General features: G+C 40.3%; 1 protein-coding gene across 2 annotated transcripts in view; it reads left to right on the top strand.

Moving 5' to 3' along the window:
- Positions 1–19278, top strand: part of LOC123926040 (interleukin-36 beta-like) — a 196245-nt gene that overhangs the window by 33491 nt on the left and 143476 nt on the right. For both annotated transcript variants that reach the window (XM_045979747.1, XM_045979745.1), the window contains one exon: positions 530–622. The gene's annotated coding sequence lies outside the window, so the exon portion shown is untranslated. The remainder of the gene's footprint in view (positions 1–529; positions 623–19278) is intronic.

Below are 19278 nucleotides of genomic sequence, written 5' to 3' on the forward strand. Positions count from 1 at the left end.
TCGCTGAGATTTCAGAGTTTGTTACTCTGATATAACCTAACCTATTTTGACTACTACTATGTATAACTATCTTTCCCTTCTCTATCACAAACTCCAAGGTCACATCACTTTATCTCAAAATTCCTCTTTCACATAATCAGTTCCTTCTTGGACAGAACTGTGTCTAGATTAGTATTCCTCTTTCCGCATTCTCTACTCTCTGGGAGATGAATTTTCAAGTAACGTGAATCAAGAGCCCAATCAGATGCTTTCATTTTGACCAAATTCTGGGTCCAGACATAAAGATATAACAGCTCTGAAATTAAAAGGGCAGTAATAAACTGTTGAGTTAACATCCCAGATAGAAATCATATAATAATTATATTAAACATCTAACATTTATATGGTACTTTATAGTTTTTCAAAACATTTTTAAAATAAATATCAATAGACGCATCCGCTCTGATGTGAAGCTGACTTATGCATGAAAATAATTAATAGCAAAGGTCTTATGCCCAGTGCATGGTTCTCTTCTCCCTCCTTTTTGTAGATTCCTGGCTGCTGGGGAGGATGGACCCCTGATTAGAGCAACTGTGGCACAGGGCAGGGAATGGCAGGTGTGGCACACAGTGTGGTTGGAAAGGTAAGAGACGTGGGTCTGGCTTTGACCCTAACCAGTTGTTGTGTGGCCTACATTTCTACACCTCAGAGTTTTCCTTCTTAAAAAGGCAAGAGGTTGGACTGGATGACTACAGGGATTTTTGCAGCCGTGGCTGTTCATTCCACACTTTATGACTACCCTGAACATAATCACATTGGCTTCATGGTACCTCTACACTCTTGAAGAAGTGTTGTTTGGTTACTGAAGGTCCATCCTGGATTCATTCCTTACTATTCTTTTGTAGAATCTTTTTTTCTGTATAGTTGCTTTACAAACAGATACATGCTTTTTCATTACTTCGGTGGCCAATTTGATTTGTCACTCTGGGTATAAATAGAAACAAGTTCCATTTCTAGTATAGAAATATGTAACAGTTGCTGATAAATTGGACGGAAATGATAATTTTACTCCACTGATGATGACTCAGGCTTGATACAGAGGAAGGATCATCTGGAGCCTGATCACCCTTAAGAAAAGGGAGTTCAAGTTCCTGAATCAGAAAGTCTAGACAAGTTTTGCAGTATTTTGATTTAAAAAGATGAATATCCAAGGAAGAAATGTGATCTTACTTTCTCTTTTCTGCACTCTTCTGTCCATGGGATCTTAGTGCAGTTCCTCAGAGGTCATTATATCCTCTTTACGGTTGCTCAAAGGCACTCTAGCTCCCCTGGGAGAGAAGAGCAGACTGAGAGAACCTAGACTCAGGAGCAGGACTTGGGGGCAGAGGAGAGCAGGAGTTCCCACAGAGCAGAGTTGCATGAAACCTTCCTGAAGCCAGCTTGGCAGTCTGCTTCATAGTGAGGTGTTGTATCAGAGGCCATGGGAAAGAGGTGGCAAAGAATTCCATTTGCCCTTAATAAGCTTTTAACTTGTGGGGAAGATCTGCGCAGATGACTACAGTGCAAACAGAATAAAAGAAGGCTTTGGTTGCCTCATCTATAAAACTGGGCCAGTGATTCTTACTTCATAGGGTTTTGGAAGGATTAAATGAGATTGTGTTTGTGAGAGTGTTTAGTTTAGTGTTAGTTTCCTCTCCTTTCTCTCCAAATGTCCAATGTTGTCCTGATTCTATACCTTTGCTCAGGCTGTGACCCCTTTGGGATTTATCCCCTACTCCCCCACCCATGGAATTAGAGCTTTCTTTACTCCTCTAGTCCAGGCCCTTCCTTGACACAGAATGGAAAACATAGATTAGCTGCAGGGAATTTCCAATGTGGCTAACCAAAAATCAGGTTATAGTTACAGGAATTCTAAGTAGAATGCAAGTTGTATCTCTGCTGGTGGAGAGGCACGCATGATCATAGTTGCAATTTTGAAGAATGCGATAGTGTGAGATGCTCTGGAGATATATGCAAGGGAAGTAGAAGGGGGGAGGGAGGAAAACCTAATCTAGTCTGAAAGGTCATGGAAAGTCTCTCTGAGAAGGCAGCATCATGATGGGAAGGGTAAGATTTATCCAGAAGAATGTGTGGGTAGATGTGAGAAAAGAGGTTAGTGTCTCAGGCAATGGGAACAGCGGGTGCATAGGCCTGAAAGCTAGAAGGACTTTGGTGTCCTTATGAAACTGAAAAGGGCCAGGATGGCAGAAGCCGAGGGACTGAAGAGCAAAGTGGCAGGAATTACGGCTGAAGAGGTGGACATGGCCAGGTCATGGGCAACCCTACAAACAGGTTAAGGACACTGGATATATCCTGAAGGCAGTTTTGAAGTGTGTTAAGCAAGCGATTGGCAAAATTAGTTTTGTGTTTTTAAAAGATCTGTCTGGATTCTAAAGAGGAGAGACAGTGGGGAGAAGGTTAATGAATTGTCTGGGTGAGAAATGATGATGGCTTTGGACTTGTGTGGTGGCTGTGGAGATGGAGAGAAGTGGATGCATTTGAATTATTAGAAGGGTCAAATCATCATGATTTGGTGATTGGTTAGAAGTAGGATGGGGCGCCTGGGTGGCTCAGTGGGTTAAGTCGCTGCCTTCGGCCCAAGTCATGATCTCAGGGTCGTGGGATTGAGTCCTGCATCAGGCTCTCTGCTTCCCTCTCTCTCTCTCTCTGCCTGCCTCTCTGCCTACTTGTGATCTCTCTCTGTCAAATAAATAAATAAAATCTTAAAAAAAAAAGAAGTAGGGCATGAGGAAGATAGACAACTCAACAAAAAGTGCACTCCCGTAGATGAGATATTTGAGTTGTACATATTCTGGAAGCAGCAGTCAGGAATACCGAAGTACCACATTCTGAGAGAAATGCTGGCAGAGTTGGAGAAAGTAGAGTGGACTGTGAGGTTCCCATGAAGCAAATCCCATGGGAGTTGCATGCATGGATTTGAAGCTTGGAAGAGTCAACAGGCTAAGGCATGGAGTCTTGGCAGTGGGCACGAGGCCCGGGGGAGGGTGTGGAGGTGAGGCACCCCCACCAGTCAGAGCTGTGCATCCAGGGATGGCAGTCAGGGCAATTGGGAAATAGAAGCCCTGCTTGTCAGGAGGAAACGTATAATGTGGTGTCCTGGGAGTCGAGAGCTGACCGCCTCGTCCATCCGCATGGAGATGCAGTTGGTGTGTCACACCCTTTCCAGTGCAGCCGCATCATGGTGAGCTCTCATGTGGCATGCCTTGTTGCTCCTTCTAGCTTCTTCTGACCTTGTTTCAGCACTTTCTTTTCAGTCACCAGTGTCCTATTCTGTTCCCAGATCTTTCTTGACTTGGAGGAAAGTGATCTGGTAAACTATTTGATGTAAAATTTCCAGGACCCAATATGGTGTATTTATGTCTTATATTTTATTTTATTTTTAAAAATTATTTTATTTTATTTATTTGACAGACTGAGATCACAAGTAGGCAGAGAATCAGGCAGAGAGGGAGGAGGAAGCAGGCTCCCTGCTGAGCAGAGAGAGGGATGTGGGGCTCAATTCCAGGACCCTGGGATCATGACCTGAGCCGAAGGCAGAGGCTTAAGCACTGAGCCACCCAGGTGCCCCACATATTTATGTCTTTTAAAAAAGAAGACCTTGAGTGCCTGGGTGGCTCAGTTGGTTAAGCAACTGCCTTCTGCTCAGGCAATTGCCTTCCGCTCAGGTCATGATCCCGGTTCGGGATCGAGTCCCACATGCGGCTCCCAGCTCCACGGGGAGTCTGCTTCTCCCTTTGACCTTCTCCCCTCTCATGTTCTCTCTCACTGTCTCTCTCTCAAATGAATAAATAAAATCTTAAAAAAAAAAAAAAAAAGAAGAGCTTGGAAAAAGCAAGGCTTTACTTTGGGCCTGGGGTTTTGATCCACAGAGAAAAGCAAATACATGGGCATTAAGGTGCAATGAAATTTAAAATTTTAAAAATTAAGACTGGGCAGTATAACACTTTATTCAATACTTGAATAAATATCCTTTAAAAATATATTTATTTATTTTGGAGGAGGAGGAGCAGAGGGAGAGGGAGAAAGAAACTTAAGCAGACTCTGTGCTGAGCACAGAGCCTGCCAGGGCTCTTGATCCCATGACCCTGAGCTCATGACTTGAGCTGAAACCAAGAGTCAGATGCTTACTTGACTATACCACCCTGTGCCCCTTGAATAAACACCCTTAAATCCAGTTCAGACTAGAGATAGAAGAGGAAAGAAACATTTAACAGAGTATTTAAGAGACAGAGTGCTGTGTCAGAATAAGGAGAAAAGATTGGAGAGGTAGGTGGGGTGGGATCAAATTGTAGTGGGCCTTGCCTAGTGTAATGTCTGGACTTTCATTTATGAGCAATGAGGAACACCTGGAGTGTTTCAAGCAGAGCAATGATGTGATGCAGGAGTCTCACTGTGGCGAGTTTAATGGATTTGTCCAGGAAGTGAGTGAAACCGCGAGATTGGTCTGCTCCTCCTGGTGAAAGGCAGGAGAGCCAGGGCTGAGGGAAACAGACATGGGACGCCACAGTGGGAATGGATCTGAAAGGCCCATGCAGGGAAGGAAGAACTGATGCGATATGTTCTGGGTGTGCAGGAGAGTAGAAAGAGGGACTCTAGGATGACATCAAGATGATAAAGAACTCTGGAGAGGAAATAGTTTGGGGAGGAAAATGATGATTTAGGCTGAGAGAGTTTGAGTCATCATATAGGATAGACTGAACTGAATAGGTAAGCATTTCCTAGATTTCCCATTTTAGTTAGTTCTGCTTTCTCCTCAGGCCCTGAAATTTTTATAGTGGCCTTGCAGAACTAGTGGCCTTGCAGCGTTTAGAAAGAAGGAATTCTTAGAAACAAAGTAAAAAGAGGGAAGTGACGTATTCATCCTCTCATAGATTTGAGGGAGGGAACATGATTTCCTCAAATGTTGTCTGAGAGGTAGCAGATTACATTTTAAAGTCAAACGCCAGTATTTAAAATCAGAAGGGGAAAGTGTGGATTGATTAATAAGTAGTGTTTGGGAACCAATAAGCCATTTAGAAAAAGAAAAAATTAAAAAGTTATGTTCTCTACTTCATACAAAATTAGATTCCAAATAAATAAAAGGCTTAAACATAAAGAAAAGTGACATCATAAAATTAACACAAGAAAATAGAGGCAAATTTATCTAATCCTGGAGGGAAATTTCCTTAGGATGAATTTCTCAAAGTGGAATTCAGGGTCCAACAGCTTATGGCACTCTATTGCCAAATTGCCCTCCAGGAAGGCTGTGTCCCTTTATACTCCTACCAGCCTTGTATGAAAGTGCCCACTTTTCCACACTTTGACCAGTGCTGGCTATTTTTGCTTTAAAAACATTTCATTAATTTCCTGTTAACAAATTTTACCTTTTTTATTGAAGGAGTTCAGATTTTTTTAAATTAATTAATTTATTTTCAGCATAACAGTACTCATTGATTTTGCACCACACCCAGTGCTCCATGCAATGCGTGCCCTCCTTATTACCCTCCACCTGGTTCCCCAACCTCCCACCTCCCACCCCTTCAAAACCCTCAGGTTGTTTTTCACAGTCCATAGTCTCTCATGGTTCATCTCCCCTTCCAATTTCCCTCAACTCCCTTCTCCTCTCCATCTCCCCATGTCCTCCATGTTCTTTGTTATGCTCCACAATTAAGTGAGACCATATGATACTTGACTCTCTCTGCTTGACTTATTTTGCGCAGCATAATCTCTTCCAGTCCCGTCCATGTTGCTAAAAAGTTGGGTATTCATCCTTTCTGATGGAGGCATAATACTCCATAGTGTATATGGACCACATCTTCCTTATCCATTCGTCCATTGAAGGGCATCTTGGTTCTTTCCACAGTTTGGCAACCGTGACCATTGCTGCAATAAACATTGGGGTACAGATGGCCCTTCTTTTCACTACATCTGTATCTTTGGGGTAAATACCCAGCAGTGCAATTGCAGGGTCATAGGGAAGCTCTATTTTTAATTTCTTGAGGAATCTCCACACTGTTCTCCAAAGTGGCTGCACCAACTTGCATTCCCACCAACAGTGTAAGAGGATTCCCCTTTCTCCACATCCTCTCCGGCACACGTTTTTTCCTGTCTTGCTAATTTTGGCCATTCTAACTGGTGTCAGGTGGTATCTCAATGTAGTTTTAATTTGAATCTCCCTGATAGCTAGTGATGATGAGCATTTTTTCATGTGTCTGATAGCTATTTGTATGTCTTCATTGAGAAGTGTCTGTTCATATCTTCTGCTCATTTTTTGATGTGATTATCTGTTTTGTGTGTGTTGAGTTTGAGGAGTTCTTCATAGATCCTGGATATCAACCTTTTGTCTGTACTGTCATTTGCAAATATCTTCTCCCATTCCGTGGGTTGCCTTTTGTTTTGTTGACTGTTTCCTTTGCTGTGCAGAAGCTTTTGATCTTGATGAAGTCCCAAAAGTTCATTTTCACTTTTGTTTCCTTTGCCTTTGGAGACATATCTTGAAAGAAGTGGCTGTGGCTGATATTGAAGAGGTTACTGCCTATGTTCTCCTCTAAGATTATGATGGATTCCTGTCTCATGTTGAGGTCTTTTATCCATTTTGAGTTTATCTTTGTGTACGGTGTAAGAGAATGGTCGAGTTTCATTCTTCTACATATAGCTGTCCAGTTTTCCCAGCACCATTTATTGAAGAGACTGTCTTTTTTCCATTGTATATTTTTTCCTGTTTTGTCGAAGATTATTTGACCATAGAGTTGAGGGTTCATATCTGGGCTCTCCACTCTGTTCCACTTGTCTATGTGTCTGTTTTTATGAATTTTGGCCATTCTAAGTGGTGTAAGGTGATATCTCAATGAGGTTTTAATTTGAATCTCCCTGATGGCTAGTGATGATGAGCATTTTTTCATGTGTCTGATAGCCATTTGTATGTCCTCATTGGAGAAGTGTCTGTTCATATCTTCTGCCCATTTTTTGATATGATTATCTGTTTTGTGTGTGTTGAGTTTGAGGAGTTCTTTATAGATCCTGGATATCAACCTTTTGTCTGTACTGTCATTTGCAAATATCTTCTCCCATTCAGTGGGTTGCCTTTTTGTTTTGTTGACTGTTTCCTTTGCTGTGCAGAAACTTGATCTTGATGAAGTCCCAAAAGTTCATTTTCGCTTTTGTTTCCTTGGTCTTTGGAGACATATCTTGAAAGAAGTTGCTGTGGCTCAACATTCGCAAATCAATCAATGTGATAGAACAAATCAATAAGAGAAGAGAGAAGAACCACATGGTCCTCTCAATTGATGCAGAAAAAGCATTTGACAAAATCCAGCATCAGTTCCTGATTAAATCGCTTCAAAGTATCGGGATAGAGGGAACATTCCTGAACTTCATAAAATCTATCTATGAAAGACCCACAGCACATATCATCCTCAATGGGAAAAAGCTTGCAGCCTTCCCGTTGAGATCAGGAACACGACAAGGATACCCAATCACCACTCTTGTTCAACATAGTATTAGAAGTCCTAGCAACAGCAATCAGACAACAAAGAGAAATAAAAGGTATCCAAATTGGCAATGAAGAAGTCAAACTCTCTTCGCAGATGACATGATTCTTTATATGGAAAACCCCAAAGACTCCACCCCCAAACTACTAGAACTCATACAGCAATTCAGTAACGTGGCAGGATACAAAGTCAACGTACAGAAATCAGTGACTTTCTTATATACTAACAATGAAAATACAGAAAGGGAAATTAGAGAATCGATTCCATTTACTATAGCACCAAGAACCATAAGATACCTGGGAATAAACCTAACCAAAGAAGTAAAGGATCTGTACTCGAGGAACTACAGAACACTCATGAAAGAAATTGAAGACACAAAAACATGGAAGATTGTTCCATGCTCTTGGATCAGGAGAATAAACATTGTTAAAATGTCTATACTGCCTAGAGCAATCTATACTTTTAATGCCATTCTGATCAAAATTCCACTGGTATTTTTCAAAGAGCTGGAGCAAATAATCCTAAAATTTGTATGGAATCAGAAGAGAGCCCGAATTGCTAAGGAAATGTTGAAAAACAAAAATAAAACTGGCAGCATCACATTACCTGATTTCAAGCTTTACTCCAAAGCTGTGATCACCAGGACAGCATGGTACTGGCATAAAAACAGACACATAGACCAGTAGAACAGAGTGGAGAGCCCAGATATGGACCCTCAACTCTATGGTCAAATAATCTTCGACAAAACAGGAAAAAATATACAATGGAAAAAAGACAGTCTCTTCAATAAATGGTGCTGGAAAAACTGGACAGCTATATGTAGAAGAATGAAACTCGACCATTCTCTTACACCGTACACAAAGATAAACTCGAAATGGATAAAAGACCTCAACGTGAGACAGGAATCCATCATAATCTTAGAGGAGAACATGGGCAGTAACCTCTTTGATATCAGGAGTTCAGCTTTCATTGTTAGCTTTTAAGAGCTCTTCATAAAATAATAATGTAAACTGATAGACACAAATGAAGTAAATATGTATTTTTCCATTTTGGTCTGCATTTTGGTTACTGAGCAGTATCTGTATTATGATTCCATTTTATAAAAACAAAAAAGACTGACTCTATATCTACCAGTATGTCAGTGATAGAAATATTTTGGTAGTGGGGTCACAGATGTTTTTAATTTTCTTATTTGTAATTTTATTTTAAAAAATTTCTACAACAAACACATACTACTTTTGTCATTCTCCATTAAAGTCTAATTTAGCATTTTCTGTCCTCACTCTTCAGTTTCATTAAATGAAGCCTTTAGAAAACTCCTAGTATGTGTCTGACCATAGACTATTTAGAATTTGGGTGCTGTTTTCCTAGTTCCACCTCTTCCTCAGTTGCAACATTTAAAACATGTTATAAAACATTAAAAAACATTTAAAACATTAAAAAACGACTTTCCCAATTTTCTATGAAAATTTTATAAAGAGGGATGCCTGGGTGGCTCCGTCAGTTAAGTGTCTGCCTTCGCCTCAGGTCATGATCCCAGGGTTCTGGGATCGAGTCCAGCATTGGGCTCCCTGCTCAGTGGGGAGTCTGCTTCTCCCTCTGCCTGCTGCTCCTCCTGCTTGTCCTCTCTCTCTCTCTCTCTGACAAATAAATAAAATCTTTAAAAAAAGGAAATTTTATAAAGTGATCTTCCTTTGGCCTTCAGTTCTTAGGAATATTCTCCTCTGGACTTCTGAAGTTGGCAGATTGGGAGGTGAGCTTCTCTTTATATTGGATAACTTGGTGGCTTTTTGGGTAGTAGACCCTTACATAAAGTTCTTCCTAAGTTTAGCTCTCCCCATCTGAGCTGGCCTCATGCAAATTGTTATTTAATATTCTGGGAAATCTTCCAATCCAACTCTCACCACTCTAATTGAGCCAGACTCTGGGACTCATTACTTTATCACCATCCACTGGGATTGCTTCAGTACATTCTCTCTTACGTCTAATTTAGCATTTTCTGTCCTCACTCATTCATTTTTCATCATTCAAAGACTTTAGAAAACTCTTAATATGTGCCTGACCTTCTACCTTTTAGAATTTGGGTGCTGTTTTCCTAGTCCTTTCTCTTCCTCAGGGTAGGAGTAACTTTTCTCGCGTTCCTGCAAAGATGAGGGTGATTTGAGAAATGAGATTTGAGTATCTTTGTGAAGCAGCCCACTCTACAGCTGGAAATCTCTGTCATTAGAATGTTATTTCTCTGGTGGACCAAAAGCTATGAGCTACTCTGTGAGTCCCTTCTGTTTATCCAAAATATGCTCTCAAAGATGCATAGATGTTCTGATATTGCAGGAGAGCCTCTCAGGAATGTGATGACATCTGCTACATGCTCCCCTAAGCCTTCTCTAACAGCTCCTCATATCGCTTGCTTCTTAGACCCCTCATTGATCTAGTTACTCTGAGCAGTGCAGGGTCCGTGTATCCAGGGCCCTCCTGAAATATGGTAGACTTTCAAATACTTCAGGTATAAAGGCAGTGTGGGTTGGCTTTTCTACTTCTCATGGTTTGGGTCTTAGTTGATCTCCAGTGGAGTAGCGGTGAACCAGATTTTTTTTTTTTAAATCCTCAGCAACTTTGTCACAACCTTGTCTCCAGAGGCAAGACCAGGCCAAACCACCTTGTAACTAATTCTATTTACTGTAAAAAGACTCATCAATCAAGCAACAAGTTTTTTCTCTATGACTGGCACTGTTCTGGGTGCTGAAGAAGATACCAATGGAATCCTAGACTCTCTGTGCCTCATTATCACCTATAAGAATTTCTAAAAAGAAAAAGACTGACCCTACTAAGTGTTGATGGGTGATGGAGGAGAAATAGGACTTTTATACACTGCTGATGGGAATGCAAAATGGTACAAACACTTTGGGGAACAATTTGACAGGTTTGTAAAAAGTCAAACATGTAACTACCATATGATCTAGCCCTTCCACTGCCAGGTTTTTATTTACCTGCATGGAATAAAAACATGGGTTTCTATCAGTATTCCTACAGGAATATTCATAGCAACATTATTTGTCATTCCAAAAAATGGAAACAACGCAATGTCATCAACAAGTGAATGAATAAACAAAGTATGGTACATTCATACAATGGAATGTTCAGCAATAAAAAGGAAAGGACTAATGATACATACAACAATATGGATGAATCTCAAAATAATTATGCTGAAAGAAGCCAGGCATGAAAGACTACATTCTATATGATTTCATAAAACTCATTTGTGGGACAGAAAGCTGCAGTAGTTGTCTTGCGTTGGGGAGCAGGGAGGAGGAGGGAAGGTTATACAGGGGTATGAGGAAACTTTTTTTTTGAGGAAACTTTTGGGGGGTAATGTTTAAGTTCATTATAATGTGTGTGATGATAGTTTCACTGGTATATGCCTATGTCACAATGATCAAATTGTATACCTTCAATTTGTGCAGTTTTTTTTTTTTTTTTGTTAAAAGACTATTTGTAGAAAAACAAAACAAAGACTCTCTAGGTATCACACAACTATCTGGGTATAAAGAAATTGTAGTAACAGTTCATTAAAGCTTCCTTAACTCCTGTTCCCTTCTGACCAGGAACTTGGAGTCTCACCCTGAAAATCTTACCTTGCTTATCTTAGAGTCCTTTGATGCTATCTCACATAAAAATCAGTTTGGCAGCTACAGTTCCCACATGGTACCACTCCTGCTGTTGTGAGAGCAGCCTGTGATGCTGAGAGAGCACAGCACTGGCTTGGTGCTGGGACCAACAGAGAAGGCTGGTGTCCACACCAGAAGCCTGTCCCTCCCAGAGGGGCTGTGTATGTGTACAGGTATCGAAGCTATCTGCATTTGTGCTAAAGAGTAAAGAATACATTCACTGCTTCCCTCTGTATCCTGGGTACTTTTACATCTGTAGCTCACAGAATCTCTGGTGAAATAACTCCTGCAGCCCCTTTCTCCATGATTTCCTGTGCCTGAGCAAAAGCATCTACTAAAGAAGGATGCCATGCTGTTTTCTCAGGGCTGATTCCTCTGCAGGTTCTCCCACCCCTGCATACAGATCAGCTCATGCCAGTGAATGACTTCCTACTGCTCACCCCACCCTCTCATCAGACCTGCTTGGACAAGTTGTATGCAAGCACCAGTACCACCTAGGGTACTCCCACTCCCTGGGGAGGTTTGGTTTCTCTGGCAAACCCCAGGGATGGAAGACTTTTCCCCTTTCCCACTGCCTCTTCCTAGGTTCCAAGTCAGGGGAGAAAGGACAGACAATGGAAGGGAAAGAGGAAGGAGTGAAGAAATAGTTATTTTTCCCTTCCCAGAGCGGTAGATTAGACTGAACAGGGGAAGGCAAGAAACTTTGAATTAGTTGTGAAATTGTGTTCTTCTCCCTTCTGTCCCCTCCTCATCCATTCTTGTCATGAAAATTTTCAAACATACAGATAGATCTAAAGAATGGCACAATGAACATTTGCATAGCCATCTTCCTAAACCAAGAGTCCTCAGTGTTTTGTCATATTTGCTTCGTATGTGTGTGCATGGGCACATGTGTGTGCATGCACACCCACACAGAGACAGGCTAATGTTTGGTTGGATAATAATTCTAGGCTGAAATTAGTTTTCCTTTAGGATTTTGAAGGCATTGCTTCATTTTCTTCTAGTCTCCAATATTGCTTCTGAGAAGTCTTATGCCATTCAAATACTCAATTATTTCCATGTGACTGTTGCTTTCTTTCTGGAATATTTAGGATTATCTCTTTATCTCTAGTGTTCTGAAATCTCATAGGGTAGGTGTTTTTTCATTCATTATGCTAGCTACTCAATGGGAACATTACCATCTGCAAACACTTGTTTTTCAAGTTCTGAAAATTTTATTAATTATTTGATCAAGTGACTTTTCTCTCAGTTTTTTCTATCTTTCCTTTTCTCTGGAATCTCTTGTTTTTGACTTCAGAGGTTCCTGGACCTGTCCTCTAATATTCTTATTGATTGTATTCTGTCTTTATCCTTTTGCATCCTTTCTGAGAGATTTGCTTAATGGTTTTTAAAAATTATTTTTATTAACATATAATGTATTATTTGCCCCAGGAGGTGTAGGTCTGTGAATCGTCAGGCTTACACATTTCATAGCACTCTCCATATCACATACCCTCCCCAATGTCCATAACCCAATCACCCTGCCCATACCCTGCTCCCCCCAGCAACCCTCAGTTTGTTTTGTGAGATTAAGAGTCTCTTATGGTTTGTTTCCCTCCCGATCCCATCTTGTTTCATTTTTTTCCTTCCCTACCCCCCAAATCTACCCCCTAAACCCCCCCACTCTGCCTGTCAAATTCCTCATATCAGGGAGATCATATGATAATTGCCTTTCTCTGATTGACTTATTTTGCTCAGCATAATACCCTCTAGTTCTATCCATGTCATTGCAAATGGCAAGATTTCGTTTCTTTTGATGGCTGCATAGTATTCCATTTTATATATATACTACATCTTCTTTATCCATTCATCTGTTAATGGACATCTAGGCTCTTTCCATAGTTTGGCTATTGTGGACATTGCTGCTATAAACAATCGGGTGCATGTGCCCCTTCAGATTACTACGTTTGTATCTTTAGGGTAAATACCCAGTAGTACGATTGCTGGGTCATAGGGTAGCTCTATTTCCAACGTTTTGAGGAACCTCCATGCTGTATTCCAGAGTGGTTACACCAGCTTGCTTTAGGTAGCAGAGACATTTTCACAATATTTGTTCTTCCAATCCATGAGCATGGAATGTTTTTCCATTTCTTTGTGTCTTCCTCAATTTCTTTCATGAGTACTGTATAGTTTTCTGAGTACAGATTCTTTGCCTCTTTGGTTAGGTTTTTTCCTAGGTATCTTATGGTTTTGAGTGCAATTGTAAATGGGATCGACTCCTTAATTTCTCTTTCTTTTGTCTTGTTGTTGGTGTATAGAAATGCAACTGATTTCTGTGCATTGATTTTATATCCTGGCACTTTACTGAATTCCTGTACAAGTTCTAGCAGTTTTGGAGTGGAGTCTTTTGGGTTTTCCACATAAAGTATCATATCATCTTAGAAGAGTGATAGTTTGACTTCTTCTTTGCTGATTCACATCCCTTTAATTTCTTTTTGTTGTCTGATTGCTGAGGCTAGGACTTTTAGTACTATGTTGAATAGCAGTGGTGATAATGGACATCCCTGCCATGTTCCTGACCTTAGCAGAAAAGCTCTCAGTTTTTCCCCATTGAGAATGATATTTGCTGTGGGTTTTTCATAGATGGCTTTGATGATATTGGGGTATGTACCCTCTATCCCTACACTTTGAAGAGTTTTGATCAAGAAAGGATGTTGTACTTTGTCAAATGCTTTCTTGGCACCTATTGAGAGTATCAAATGGTTCTTGTTCTTTCTTTTATTAATGTATTGTATCACATTGATTGATTTGTGGATGTTGAACCAACCTTGCAGCCCAGGAATAAATCCCACTTGGTCATGGTGAATAATACTTTTAATGTACTGTTGGGTCCTATTGGCTAATATTTTGGTGAGAATTTTCGCATTTGTGCTCATCAAGGGTATTGGTCTGTAATTCTCTTTTTTGATGGGTCTTTGATGGTTTTGGGATCAAGGTAATGCTGGCCTCAAAAATGAGTTTGGAAGTTTTCCTTTCATTTCTATTTTTTTGGAACAGTTTCAGGAGAATAGGTATTAATTCTTCTTTAATGTTTGGTAGAATTCTCCTGGGAAGCCATCTGACCCTGGGCTCTTGTTTGTTGGGAGATTTTTGATGACTGCTTCAATTTCCTTACTGCTTATGAGTCCGTTCAGGTTTTCTAGTTCTTCCTGGTTCAGTTTTGGTAGTTTACATTCTCTAGGAAATGCATCCATTTTTTCCAGATTGTCAATTTTTTTTGCGTATAGTTGCTCATAATATGTTCTTATAATTGATTGTATTTATTTGGTGTTGGTTGTGATCTCTCCTCTTTCATTCACGGTTTTATTTATTTGTGTCCTTTCTCTTTTCTTTTTGATAAGTCTGGCCCGGGGTTTATCAATCTTATTAATTCTTTCAAAGAACAAGCTCTTAGTTTCGTTGATTTGTTCTGCTGTTCTTTTGGTTTCTATTTCATTGATTTCTGCTCTGATATTATTTCTCTTCTCCTTCTGGGTTTAGGCTTTCTTTACTGTTCTTTCTCCAGCTCCTTTAGGTGTAGGGTTAAGTTGCGTAATTGAGAACTTTCTTGTTTCTTGAGAAAGGCTTGTGTGGCTATATAGTTTCCTCTCAGGACTGCCTTTGCTGTGTCCCACATATTTTGAACAGTTGTGTTTTCATTATCATTTGTTTCCATGAATTTTTTCAATTCTTCTTTAATTTCCTAGTTGACCTATTCATTCTTTAGTAGGATACTCTTTAGCCTCCATGTATTTGAGTTCTTTCCGACTTTCCTCTTGTGATTGAGTTCTAGCTTCAGAGCATTGTGGTCTGAAAATATGCAGGGAATGATCCCAATCTTTTGGTACTGGTTGAGAGCTGATTTGTGACCCAGAATGTGATCTGTTCTGGAGAATGTTCAATGTGCACTAGAGAAGAATGTGTATTCTGTTGCTTTGGGATGGAATGTTCTGAATGTATCTGTGATGTCTGTCTGGTCCAGTGTGTCATTTAAGGCCTTTATTTCCTTGTTGATCTTTTGCTTGGTTGATCTGTCCATTTCAGTGAGGGGGTAATTAAAGTCTCTTACTATTATTGTATTATTGTTGATGTGTATCTTTGATTTTGTTATTAATTGGTTTATGTAATTGGCTGCTCCTATGTTAGGGGCATAGATTTTTTTTTTTTAAAGATTTTATTTATTTATTTGACAGAGAGAGAGATCACAAGTAGGCAGAGAGGTAGGCAGAGAGAGAGGAGGAAGCAGGCTCCCTGCGGAGCAGAGAGCCCGATGTGGGGCTCGATCCCAGGACCCTGAGATCATGACCTGAGCCGAAGGCAGTGGCTTAATCCACTGAGCCACCCAGGCGCCCCAGGGGCATAGATATTTAAAACTGTTAGATCTTCTTGTTGGACAGACCCTTTGAGTATGATATAGTGCCCTTCCTCATCTCTTATTATAGTCTTTGGCTTAAAATTGAATTCATCTGATATAAGGATTGCCACCCCAGCTTTCTTTTGATGTCCATTAGCATGGTAAATTGTTTTCCATGTTTCCACCTCCTCACTTTAAATCTGGAGGTGTCTTTGTGTCTAAAGTGAGTTTCTTATAGACAACATATTGATGGGTTTTGTTTTTTTTATCCATTCTGATTCCCTGTGCCTTTTGATTGGGGCATTTAGCCCATTTACATTCAGGGTAACTATTGAGAGAGATGAATTTAGTGGCATTGTATTGCTTATAAGGTTAATGTTACTGTATATTGTCTCTGTTCCTTTCTGGTCTACTACTTTTAGGCTCTCTCTTTGCTTAGAGGACCCCTTTTAATATTTCTTGTAGGGCTGGTTTGGTGTTTGCAAATTATTTTAGTTTTTGTTTGTCCTTGAAGCTTTTTATCTCTCCTTCTATTTTCAGTGATAGCCTAGCTGGATATAGTATTCTTGGCTGTATATTTTTCTCATTTAGTGCTCTGAATACATCATGCCAGTTCTTTCTGGCCTGCTAGGTCTCTGTGGATAAGTCTGCTGCCAATCTAATATTTTTACCATTGTATGTTACAGACTTCTTGTCCCGAGCTGCTTTCAGGATTTTCTCTTTGTTGATAAGACTTGTAAGTTTTACTATTAGATGATGAGGTGTTGACCTATTTTTACTGTTTTTGAGGGGAGTTCTCTGTGCCTCCTGGACTTTGATGCTTGTTCTCTTTGCCATATTAGGGAAATTCTCTACTATAATTTGCTCCAGTATGCCTTTTGCCCTCTTTCTCTTTCTTCTTGGGATCCCAATTTTTCTAATATCGTTTTGTCTTATGGTATCACTTGTCTCTTGAATTCTCCCCTCGTGGTCCAGTAGTTGTCTCTCTTTTGCTCAGCTTCTTTTTTCTCCATCATTTGGTCTTCTATATCACTAATTCTCTCTTCTGCCTCATTTATCCTAGCAGTAAGAGCCTCCATTTTTTATTGCAACTCATTAATAGCTTTTTTGATTTCAGCTTGGTTAGACTTTAGTTTTTTTTATTTCTCCAGAACGGGCTTTTATTTCTCTAGACAGGGTTTCTCTAATATCTTTCATGTCTTTTTTGAGCCCAGCTAGCTGCTTGAGAATCGTCATTCTGAACTCTAGATTTGACATATTACCAATGTTTGTATTGATTATGTCCCAAGCCTTTGGTACTACCTCTTTGTCTTTTTTCTTTTCTTTTTTTTTTTTTTTGTGGTGAGTTTTTCTGCCTTGTCATTTTATCCAGATAAGAATATATGAACGAGAGAATAAAATACTAAAAGGGTGGCAAAGACCCCAGAAAAATTTACACTAACCAATTCAGAAGAGATCCCAAATTGGGGGGAGAAGAAGGGGGGTAAAAAGGAAGGAAAAAACTTTATATTCACCATTAGACTGGTGAATAGAACAGAGCTACCCACTTGATTTTGGGTATATTTTGGTCTCTTAGAAGAAACTACCTCCCAAAATTAAAAAAAAAAAAACAACTTATTATATACAAAAATAAGAGTAAACAAGATGGAGGGGTGGAATATGATTGTAAAGATGAAAATTAAAAAAAAAATTCTAAAAAAGAGATTGATAAGATAAGTTGGTTGGGAAAAGAAAGGAAAAAAAAGGTGGAGAGACTATGCTCAGGCTGGAGACTAGAACAAAGCCCTGTGCTAGATTTAGGGTATATTTTGATCTGTTAGAAGAAATTGTATCCCAAAATTTTTTAGGAAGAAAAAAACCTACATGTATGCAAGAAATAAGGTTAAATATAATGAAGGATAAAATATAACTATAATAATGAAGGTTTAAAAAGATTTTTTAAAAAGATTTATTTATTTATTTGACAGAGAAGGAGAGACAGTGAGAGAGGGAACACAAGGTGGGGGAGTGGGAGAGGGAGAAGCAGGCTTCCCACAGAGCAGGGAGCCCGATGCCAGGCTCGATCCCAGGACCCTGGGATCATGACCTGAGCCGAAGGCAGACGCTTAACAACCGAGCCACCCAGGCACCCCTAAAAAGATTTTTTAAAGAAAGATATTGTTAAGATAAACTAATTAAAAAACATTAAAAGAGGAGAGAGGAAAAGTTAAAAAAATTAGAATAAGAAAAAAATAAAAGTAAAAACATTTAATTTAACTTTTCAAGACTAAAGGATCATGGGGAGAAGGCCATGAATTCCATGCATTGCTTTCCCCTAGCTCTGGAGTTCTGCTGTTCTCCTTGATTGGTGAGCTTGGTCTTGGCTGGATGTTCTTGTTGATCTTCTTGGTGGGGCCTGTTGTCTTTGCCCGAGGCGGAATTGAAGTGCTCTTGCCAGGGGCAGGGCTAAGTAATCTGCTCGGCTTCGCTCTTGGGAGCTTTTGTTCCCTGAACACTTTCCATAGAGCTCTGTAGGATGGGAATGAAAATGGTGGACTCCCAATCTCTGGCAGGAGGAGGCAGGAGGAGCCGAGAGCTTGGGGACCCACTCCTCAATGCACCCTCAGAGAAAAGCGGTTAATCACTCCTGTCTCCCTGGTCTCTGGCCATGCTCTGAGCTTACCTGGCCTATGACCGAGTGTTTCTCTCTCTGGTGCATGGCCCCATTTGGAGTCTCCAAACCCAACAGATTCCTGCTGTGCTGCTCCGGAGGAGGAGGACAGTGAGTCTCCCTGGATCTGCCACTTGTGGGGCCCCTTCTCAAAGAGCAGTGGTCCGACTGTGTTGTGGATCAAGATTTAAGGTAACCCCGATCGGAGAGCTCACTCCTCGGCTCTGTCTCTGTAGTCAACTTTCCCACTCCAATACCTGGGAGCTCTGCCACACTCAGACACCCCCGATCTTTTTGTAATCCCCCGGGACCTGAGACCACACTGTCCCTGTGAGGGTTCCACCCCCACTTAGCCTCTGGAGTGATGTCCCTCAGTGGAGCAGACTTCTAAAAGTTCTGATTTTGTGCTCCGCTGCTCTGTGGCTTTCCAGGAGCCACCCCCCACCCCGCCCCACCCCACCTCACAGTCTATCTTCCTGTCACTTTGGATTCACTTCTATGTGTGTCCTACCTTTCAGAAAGTAGTCGATTTTCTGTTCCTAGAATTGCTGCTCTTCTCTTCTATCTCCTGTTGAGTTTATAGGTTTTGGAATGGTTTGGTAACTGTCTAGCTGAACTGTGATCTGATGTCATCTCAGTCTGCTACTCCTCTGCCATCTTACCTCTCCATTGAGATTTGCTTAACATTATCTCCAATTCTTTTATTAAGTTTTCATATTTTCTTGTTCTTTGAATATTTTCTCTTCCCTCTCCCCAGTAGTATTTTGTTCTTGTTTCTTAGTTGTATTATCTTATTACTTTGAGGATATTCATAATAGTTTTTCCAGGTTTCTTCCCTGCTTTAAAAAAAAATTCTGGTGTAATTAACATACCATATTATATTAGTTTCAGGTGTATGATATTGTGATTCAGCAATTCTATATATTTTTCAGTGCTCATCACAATAAGTGTACTCTTAATCCCCTTCATCCATTTCACCCATCCCTTCACCAACTTCCCTTCTGGTAACACTTCTTTGTTCTCTATAGGGAAGAGTCTGTTTTTTGGTTTATCTCTTTTTTTCCCCTTTATTCAGTTGTTTTG

The sequence above is a fragment of the Meles meles genome, chromosome 15 (assembly GCF_922984935.1).
Source record: "Meles meles chromosome 15, mMelMel3.1 paternal haplotype, whole genome shotgun sequence".
Lineage (NCBI taxonomy): Eukaryota > Metazoa > Chordata > Mammalia > Carnivora > Mustelidae > Meles > Meles meles.